The 10,026-nt window shown below is 42.9% G+C and overlaps 1 protein-coding gene across 2 annotated transcripts in view; it reads left to right on the top strand.

The window, feature by feature from the left end:
* Positions 1-6,814: 6,814 nt before the first annotated feature.
* ITSN2 (intersectin 2) overlaps positions 6,815-10,026 on the top strand; it is a 79,988-nt gene continuing 76,776 nt past the window's right edge. For both annotated transcript variants that reach the window (XM_088053714.1, XM_088053713.1), the window contains exon 1: positions 6,815-6,888. The gene's annotated coding sequence lies outside the window, so the exon portion shown is untranslated. The remainder of the gene's footprint in view (positions 6,889-10,026) is intronic.

Raw genomic sequence — 10,026 nt, 5'->3', positions numbered from 1 at the left:
TCTTTATAATAATGACAGAGCTTCTTTCCCTGGCTGTGTCTCTGTATTAAGGTGTTTCTTATTTTTCATCTGATTTTAAATCCTGTCAGTCTGGTGAGCACTACTCAGGCAGAACTGAGCTGGCTCCTTGTAAGACAAAATAGCCCAGGACCTCAGCATGGCAGAAACATGGGACACAACTCTTGTACTCTTTGTCTTTCCAGCAGGTTGAAACTGCCATGTTTGCAGTTGTCACTCCAGTAATACGCTCACTAAGTGCCAAGGCACTAATCTGGGCAGTGGCATCCAATCCATGATGATCCCAGTTCAAAAGAGGAAAAGCAAATTCAGCCACAGCAATGCAGAGCAGTATTTCTTGGAAGGACTGCCAGTGCCAAGTGCCAGTGGATTTATCTTGTTAGGTAGTAGAAGCCCTTTTCCTGACACTGCTGACACAGGACAAAAGGATAATTTTGCCTTAATCTATTTAGCCATGAAGGTTAAAGTTAACAGGTGAGAATTTATTGATCACAAATATTAGAATAAGTTTTTCTTAAGTGTTTTAGTGATTCTGCAGCCAAAATTCCTCTGGCAAATGAATTTTCAGAAACACTGGGAGTAGATCAGTGAAGTCGATCAGCATATTGTTATAGATTTCCCTTTCCAAAGCAAGAAGCAGGATAAAAGCAAGACAAACCTTGCGTGAAAATTCAAGTGACCCATTAATGGCTGATAGTATGATCTCTTTTCACATTCCATTGATTGCAGCTCTGGTTTAAACTCTGTTAAACATTAACGTCAATGTAAGTGACAAAGTGACTTGCTCTGATAGACTTACCTCTGGTCAAAGACTACTTTCAACTCCAAAAAAACCCCTAAATCCTTAGGTTTTTTCAACTCTATTTTGGGGAAAGACTGCAAAATTAGATCCAACCCTCTGAATGCAATAACTTTGTCACTGATTTGAGGTACAGCACAACGTTATTACTTGCAGCTGGTGAAAGAATTTGCCTTTGCTTACGTTTTTCATGGAAAAGTCCAGCAGGATGTCGGGCAGATGGGGGCAGCAGCACCTCAACTCAGCGTTACACCAGGCAAGAGCCACACTCGGGGGAAACTTCTGTGTTCCATCAACACAGATCTTTTGTGTAGACTCCCATAAGACAACTTAAAACCACAGTGATCTCTTTGCCATTTCAACGAATCCCTGTTTTTATTAATTTTATTAGTTATTAATCATGAAATCACTTTACTGTTTTACCCTGTTTTGCCTATCTTTATCATAGTATGTACTTATTTTATAGCATCTCTCCAGAAATCTGTGAATTTGAGAAAATTTGTGTTTCACAGCAACTCACGAAACATTCTGAAATCTGAGATTTATTTCAAATTTTCACAATATTTGTATCATTCATCCCTTAAAAGGAATGTGTAATTCCAGAGAACCTCACAAAATTCAGTACACAAGAGGTACACTACTCAAAAGTAGTACTGGTCCTCAGAACACAACAGTATGTATGAAATAATAGGTTTTTAGCACCTAAAAGTGAAAGATTCGTGGGGGGAAAAACCCACAGATTTGTAGCAAATGTAGCAGGGATCCCAGCCTATTGGGATTAGAGTGGTTTCTTGGCTTGCATCAAAACTTGAGTGTGGAGAAACAAATGTGTCTGAAATGACTGCAGCTCTGTTTCATCAAGGTGTTATTTACTAATTGTGGCATAAGGATTGTAAAATTGCAACAAATAACCTTGCTCAACCCCATTACTTTGCTATTGTCAGCACTTGGCACTTGTGAAATTCCTGTGTGCTTGAGCATTTTTGCCTGCCTGCACTGCAGCTAGGGATAGCAAGTAAAACCCCTGTGTCTGCTCAGCAGCTGGCAAAGTTTTATTTGCCATAATTCAGTCTGCATGAGTCAGCACTGCCTCCCTTCACAACATGGTCTGGCCTGTCTGGAAAGCTGCTTTCTCTATGGTTACATAGATGTTCTGTAAATCCCAAAATAATTTCAGTGCGGTAGGCAAAGAAGCCTTTGCCACACTGAACAAATACAGTCCAGCTCCCCATCCACTACTAAATCATATCAGTGCTTGGCAGGGAACAAAGTTGGGACATGAATATTTTATTTTATACAGCTATGAAGTAATAGAAAATCCTGCAAAATGAATACAGTAGCCATTTGTTATTTTAAAACCTGTGTGGGCTTCTGGTCCAGAGAGCAAACCAAGATCTCTAGTTCTATTTCTGATGCAGCGTGTGCTTTGTGCCTTCTACGACTTTTTGATAAATTGCTACTCAGAATCAATATCAGAAGTGCACCACTCTTGTTCTTTTAGGTTTGGAAAGCAGATATTAACTTGTCCTTTTGTTTATCCCATTGTGTTTTATGCCTCCATTTTAAAATAAAGATGTGAGTTAAAAGACAGTATCTAGCATTCACTCAAAAGGAGGAAAGCGGTTGGACACTGCTGTAAATATGAAACCTGCAGCAGCACTGAGTGAGGGCTCATTGCTTCTGTGTTCACTGGAGGGAAAAAAAGAGGAGGTGCAAAAGAAAATTTAGCATGAATAATAGAGTTGACTCTAATAATAGGGGTCAGAGCTGTCACTCCTCAGGTAGGTGTGGCTGTTCCTAAGTAGTTCTTTATAGCTGGGACAACAAGCTGGTCTCTCCAGATGAGGAAATGCCACTCATTAGGAGACAAAATTAAACAGGTCACTACAAGAGGAATGTGTACAAGTCGCTATTGAGCAATTACTGCTTTTTGCCCACTCAGAAATAATTGTCACTTTATGTTCCTCGATCTCTGACCAATAACTGCACAAACCATGGCTTATTCTTGTAGTAACTGATTTCTGGTGTTCATTTGATTCTGGTTTAACTTTATGTGTTTTAAACATACATTTATAGGAAGAGATCTGTCATCAAGCTTCAACACTGCCTGGTCAGAGGGCTTGGACAGGGAGAATAAAGCATTCACTTCTGGTGTGCCTTCCCACAGCAGTGCAAAGAAAATAAGCAATATTATGGAGTAAACTAAGAGCAGAGAAGTCATGTTACATTTTGCCACTCAGTTCAGGCTAAGCAATTTTATTCATGATGTTTTTTCCTGTCACTGGATGTCTTTCCTTATTACTCTAAAGTCAGCAAAACTGCTTGTAACAGGAAACTGAGGACAGAGTACAGATAATGATCAAAAAATAAAGCCTTAATGTGAAAATTGAGTTGCTAGTATTAGTTTCTCCATCTTCATTATATCTCGTTAGGTTTTGCTGTTGTATATTGGTTTTGGCTCAGACATGACAAGGAGATCATAGAATCATAGGATGGGTTGAGTTTGACCTTAAAGATCATCTAGTTACAACCTCTCTACCACAGGCAGGGACACCTCCCACTAGAAGCCCAGGTTAATAAATTATAACAATCCTAGAGGATGAAATATTGCTTATAGTAAATCCTACTTCTGCTCCTCCCACACTTTTCATTTAATTTGTCTCCTCTGAGTAGCTGTTGTGCTTCAGCCCTGCCCCTGTGTCTGGAACAAGCCTCTATCTTATCATACCATTTGTTTCTTCTCCTTTCAGCTCCCTTTTCTATCATCAGTTATTATTAAGCAATTTCTCTTACTTTAATGGCTTTTTGAAACTAATTAATTCATGCAGTTTTAAGTTTCTTTGCAACTGTCTACTCGTTGGTAGTAGGGTACTGTCACCAGAATGGACTTTTATTTCATCTAGTATTGGACATCAGCCCCCAAAAACACACGTTGAAGCTTGTAAAAAGCACTCTTTCCAAACCCTGAGATGGCCAAAGGCAATATCTGCAACAGTGCCTGTAGAAACTCCACCTTCATAAAAACAGTGTTTTTCTTTTGAACCTACTTCAAGCAGTCATCAAACTCTGAGTGAAAACTAATTTCATTCTCTATTTTAAAGATGTAACACTAGCTTGTGCCTCAGACATCACTAATAAAACATCTCTGTAAACCCCTTTAGTTCAGTAAGAGTTCAGAGTTCAAGGATGCATTTTTTTATAGCTGACACTAAACATTGTATGTCTACAGACTCCATTTTCAAGGAAGAGTGACTTGAGGGGCTTCTGCATTCAAATGTGTCTGCACTACAGATTGTGTGTCCTTCCTCCTCCTTCCTCTTCTACACAGGAAGACGTGTATCTTTCTGATAATTAATTAATCTTATAGATACTTATTCTTCTAGTATCTCTGATCAGCTCCAGTTCATTGTGATAATGTAGGTGCATTGAATTTGTGCAGAATCAGAACACATAAAGCTTTGATGTGCTAATTTTGCATACCAGGTTATCTTGCTAGGGAGTCAGCTGAATTTTTAATTCCCTACAACTCCTCCCTCCCAGGCAACAGGTCAAAAGAGGTGATTCTAAGACTCCCTTGGGTTTCCAGCTCTGGGGTCTAGCACAAGAAAGGTGTGGTCCTGTTGGAGTGGGTCCAGTTCAGACCCTGAAGATGCTCGGAGGGCTGGAAAACCTCTGGTATGAAGCAAGACTAAACGAGTCGGATTGTTCAGCCTGGAGAAGAAAAGGCTCCAGGGAAACCTTCTTGTGGCCTTTCTGTACTTAAAGGGGCCTGTGAGAGAGATGGGAAGAGGTATTTTCAGTGGACCTGTTCCAGCAGGAGAAGGAGTAATGGTTTTAAACCGAAAGAGGGTCAATTTAGATGAGATATAACAAAGGATTTTTTTTACAATGAAGGGGGTAAAACACTGTCAGGGAGGTCATTGATGCTCCATCTCTGCCAATATTCAAGAGCAGGTTGGACAGGACTCAGAACAACCTGATCTAGTTGAATATGTCTCTGCTTATTCCAGGGGGTTTGGATTAGAAACGTCCTTTCCAACCCAAACTATCACATTTTGTGATTTTCCTGGCTTCAGTTTTGTCTCAAAGGAGGTATTAGGCAAGGTGTCTAGTTACCTCAAATGCAGTACATTAATGCTTTCCTACAGGGATCTCACATTAATAAAGCAGGTGGGTCATTTCCCATCTGTCATATTTACAGAATCCAATATCCCAACATCCTTTATACAATTCCTGTTTTATATACTTCGTCACCTCAAAGCCAGTGGTTGAGCACAGACATGGCCCATGTTAATTTGCTTGTGGGATGTGGCAATAACACCATTTACAGAAGAAAGGAACCATGAGGTTCTCTGAAAAGTCACCTAGTTCAATGTTCAAAGCGTGATCAACTGTATTTATCAAACTCCTCCAACATCTATCTAATCTGTTCTTAAGAGACTTTCATTCACGGATTTTCACGCTGCCCTTCTCAATCCTTAACTACTGTAATCAGTAACCCGATTGATTTTGTCTTACGAGAAGAAACATGTTCATCTGGTTTATTGTTATCTTAATCCTTTCTACAATGGCCTTTATGAACCTGTAAACTGTTATGCCTGATGCAAGCACTTGTCTTCAGTGCAGAGCAGGCTGGAGGTGTTGTCAGCACAACAAAGTCACATTTAGAACTGCTGTATCACTATAATGTATACTAAACAGATTAAAGGCTGCATTTTAAGAGGTGTTAGAAAGTAATTCAAGTGAAAAATGTCAGATGAGAGACTTTTTAGTTGGGCTTCAGAGAAGCCTGTTCTTGACCCAGGGCTGCTTTGTTAGCCCAAATAATTATTTGGAATTATATGAAGCACTCTTATGAAATCTGCAGATGACTTCAAAACAGCCCAAGGCCACCTGAGCCCCTTGAATAACACAAGTTTTAATCCACCTACACAGGAAATATCTATGCATCAAAGCCGAGGTTGCTGTCCATAGGATAAAAATACAAAGCATGTTTTTGGGCTGGGTGTGAGGGAGAAGAGTGCTGTATCTTCAAAAGCAATGAATCAGATGAGGGCTGAGGAGGTCACAAGGGGTAAATGCATGAATGCTGCCAGTGCAATGTGGCAGCTGCAACAGCAAATGCAGACATCAGGTGTGTAAGCAGAAATATTACCCAGTGGTAAGTGCTAGGATGTGGCCATGGCCATTGCATGGCACAGGAACGTGACTGTTCCGGAATCACCATGAATGATAGAAGGTGTAACAAACTGGAAGGTCATTAGGAACCCAGAAGAATGAGTCAGTGGAAAAATCTGGGCTGTACAAAGGTGATAGGTAATTATCTACCCAGCAAAAGCATAGCAGAAAGGCGCTGTTATCGTGCACGGCGAGATCCCCTCGCTGGAGAAGGAAAACGTTTGGTGGTTAAAAATTACGGCATTTTCCACACATTGCCTTCCTACAGGATCCTTTAATTTTTGGAAAGATAAACCCCTGAAACCCTACGTATTTCAGTGCACTGAGCAGTGCCTGGCGTGAGCCCAATTTAGCTGCCGGTGACAGCCCCCTCCGCGCTGGCGTGGGGGTCCCGGCGGGACACGCTTCTCATGGAAAGCACCAAGGGTGCTGTCACCTGCTCCCAGGTGGAAGAACTGCCCTCATCTGGGAGCTTTGCCTGTGCAGAACAGACGCCACGGCTTTTCAGCTTCTAGTAGGGATAGGACTGGAATGCAGCCGGAAAGCTAAAACAGAGGTATGGAACAGTTGAGGAGACAGCGGTGAACAAGGACGGGGTGAATCTGTCCGTCAGGTCTTTAAGCAGTAGCTGTTACCGTATAGCAAAGGCCCGGTGCCGACATCCCCGGACCGCGGCACTGTTTGGCGAGCCCGGCACAGCCCCGGGGGCTGCACCCCAGGCCACAGCAACCCATCCATCGAGCTCCCAGAGCCCCGTCCCGGCTGCGGCGGAGCCCGGCCTCGGGCAGCGCCCGCCCCCTCCCCCGCCCCCGCCGCCATGTTGTGGGGCCGAGCGCCGCGGGAGGCGCAGGGGCCGCGGCCCGGCGGAGCCGCCGCTCGGGGCAGCGCAACAGGTACCGGGGGGCGCGGGCTCGGCGGGGCCGCTGCGGGCTCCACTGCCGCGACCCGCTTTACTTATTTTTTTATCCTTTAGCTGAGTCTGGGCTCTCCTTTCATTTTCTGATTTTTTTTTTTTCTTCCTTGGGTGGGGGTGGTGTCTGGGGCTTTGGGCGGTAGCGGCGGTGGCTCCCACTGCCGGCGCCGCCGCTGCTCGCCCGCGCTCCCTCAGTGCGCTGCGAGCGGAGAGATCCCGGTTCCCGTGCCCACACAGCTCCCGGAGCGCCCTGCTGAGGTGAGGTGACTCGGACGCGTTCGTAGAGCCCAGTTCCGTGTGGTGATGGTGATTTTGTTCCGTCTGGTTAACTGTGAAGACCCGGAGTTTGGAGAAACCGAGGTGGTTTCTGCAGTTAAAGTTTACAAACTGTTCTGCCTGTAAATAGACCGGCTTTTCTCGATCTCGACTTCTCACCGCGGCATGTCGTAATTCAGAAAATAAAATGAGGCTGAGGTACGTGATTCGGTTCCCAAAATATTAAGGTCCCATTTTGAAAACAGCAAAAGGTTTTCAGGGCAGATGGGGCTTTGACATCTGTCCCATTGCAGAACTCGAAAGTAGATCGTGCTTTAAGATAGTGCCTGCGTTCTGTGAAGTTATTCTTGCAGCGGTTCTCATAAACATCAGTAGGAAATTCCCCATCTAAAACACGGGAGTGAGAAGTCTCAAGCTTCTTTGCCCTTCTGTCCAGGCTGCCCTGTCGTGTGCATCGCTCTTTTGGGAAAATTATGTTTTTTTGAACTCGTTTGCTGTTGGTGCTGGCCTGTGGTGGCCACAGCTCCCACGCCGGAGTGTGCACAGGCAAACTCGGGGGTGAGTGAAGCAGAACGTGCTGTGGGTAACATCGGTGGCACATAAATTGCTGCTCGCTCTCGAGAACTTTTAATCATTCCTCTGCAATTTGCTTGTAACAAACATCTGTATCCACTGATGCGACAGCGACATGTAGAAGCAATGAGTGCTAGGAACTAATTGGATAAATAGCTGCCTGGGTTTCGTTCTGCAACTAAACCCGGTTCATTTTTGTAAACTTGTTTACACTCTACCTCCTCTGTTTTGTTGACTGTACTTTTTTATTCTGATTCAGCTGGGTGGGGCATTCACACCATCGTACCTCTGAGTATTTAGAGAAACCCTAATTCAGACTCCGGGCTATGTGTGATGTGAACTGCATGATACCTGCAGACATGGAGAGACAGGCTGCTCTGTGCTCTCTTTGAACAGATTTTTTTGTTAGATTAGCTTCCTAACTCAGATGCCTAAATTAGATCAAGTGAATATGCTTATCCTTTTAATTACCATCCTGAGGGAATTGCATTTACTTTTTTATCCTCCATCTGTACAAGATCTGGGATACAGGACGTATCCCTGGCTGAGTTGTAGTTGTCACTGTAATAGAAACAAAAAAGGATGTTCTTATAGCAGTTACAATAACAAAATGGGGTACCTGTAGCCTATTGGTGTTAATCATAAAAATAACAGGATTATCTACTGTAGGTGCTGGTCAAAGCACCAAAGCTTTATGAGTACTTACTTGTTTAACCATTCTTTTAGACAGAATGAGATAGATCAAGGTGGAAATGATGCATGGATGATTTTGAATTGTGTTTTTGGAAAGGCTTTGTTAATTGAGATTCAGGTGTTATAGTGATTTGTACCACAGCAGTACTTACAGTAAAGCTTTTTACAAATATTTTTGCTGTAGTCTTTAATGTTGAAAAGTGAATTAATTTCATGCCAGAGGAAAGCAGCTATGAAAACTGAGCCCTAGTCTGTAGGTGATAGTATTTCTTCATTGAGCTGCTTGTCAGGAGTTGGTGAGGAAAATGAGGCAGCATTTGGAAAGTGAAAGGTGTGCATGCTTTGTTTGGGGTGTTATCAGAAACCTTCACAGCCTTTGAAAATAGGCATCTGTCAGGAAAATACCTCAGGATTAGTTCCTGAAAGGCAGTGAAGTCCAGATTAGTTCCTGTTGCAAATTGAGACAGATGTCCCTAGTCTGAGAGATAACCTGTTAGTTAACAGTTTGCAAGTAAACTGTCTGCTGTTGTCTCAAAAGATTTAATTTGATCAGCATGCAAAATATGTTAAAAAAAGCATTTAATGACACTTTTCTTTTAAAAGCCAGGGCTGGTCTCTTTGCCTTTTTAAAACTGGTTCAAAAATTTGACATCTTTATTTGTAATGTAATTTCTGGCCTATTTTCACTTGAAAGGAAAAATCTCCAGTATCTCAGTTTTTAAAAAGCTTTTACCTGTTTCTATTTATTTTTATTTACCTCAAATGTAGTTATAGAATAATATTGTTTTGAAGGGACTTCTGGAGGTCCATCCCAAGAAAAGCATGATTAACTCAGGTCACTCAGAGCCATGTCTGGTTGTGTTTGGATTACCTTTGAGGCTGGGGATCCCAAAAACTCACTGGACAGTCCTCTTCAGTTTGGTACCCACACTGGATCAGAGAATATCCCATCCCTTTGCCCAGACTGCCAGTGAAGACATTAAACAATTCTGGCCATGCTGTCAGCTCCTGGGGAGCATCATTGGTTCCAACCAGATGGATTTGGGACTACTGACCACAGCCCTTTGAGTCTGGTTTTCCACCCAGTTTACAGTCAACATTTTCAAACTATATTCCACCAGTTTGGCAGTAAGGATACTGTGGGAGACCATGTTAAAACCCTTTGTAGTGTCAAAATAAGTTGCTATGCCCTCGTTCACAGGGCTAGTCATCTTAAAGATGAGATGTGGCTTGTCTTCAGTAGCCACTTGCCATTTCCTATCACCTTTTTCTTCTTCGGGTACCTGTAGGTGGGTCCCAGGAGGATTTGCTCCATAATCTTTCTAGGGTCTGAAGTAAGATTTAGCAGCCTTCTGTTTGCCTTTTTCCAGCTGCCAGGATCCTTGACCAGTCACCAACACTCCCCCCAGAATAACAGAGCTTGGTCTTACAGTGACATTAGCCAATGTTCCTGGCAGCACTGGGCCTGTGATTTGTTCCATGTACATGTATGCAAATGCTCTACTTCCTTGTCTTCAAGTTGTTTTGACTTTCAAAAGCTGCTTTCTGTTTATTGCAATGTTAAATCTCTTGGTAA

Source organism: Pseudopodoces humilis, chromosome 3 (assembly GCF_049639895.1).
Source record: "Pseudopodoces humilis isolate 2021_Gansu_Grassland_sample_001 chromosome 3, ASM4963989v1, whole genome shotgun sequence".
Classification (NCBI taxonomy): Eukaryota; Metazoa; Chordata; class Aves; order Passeriformes; family Paridae; genus Pseudopodoces; species Pseudopodoces humilis.
The sequence above is the reverse complement of the archived record's forward strand: the minus strand, read 5'-3'. Positions and strand labels throughout refer to the sequence as shown.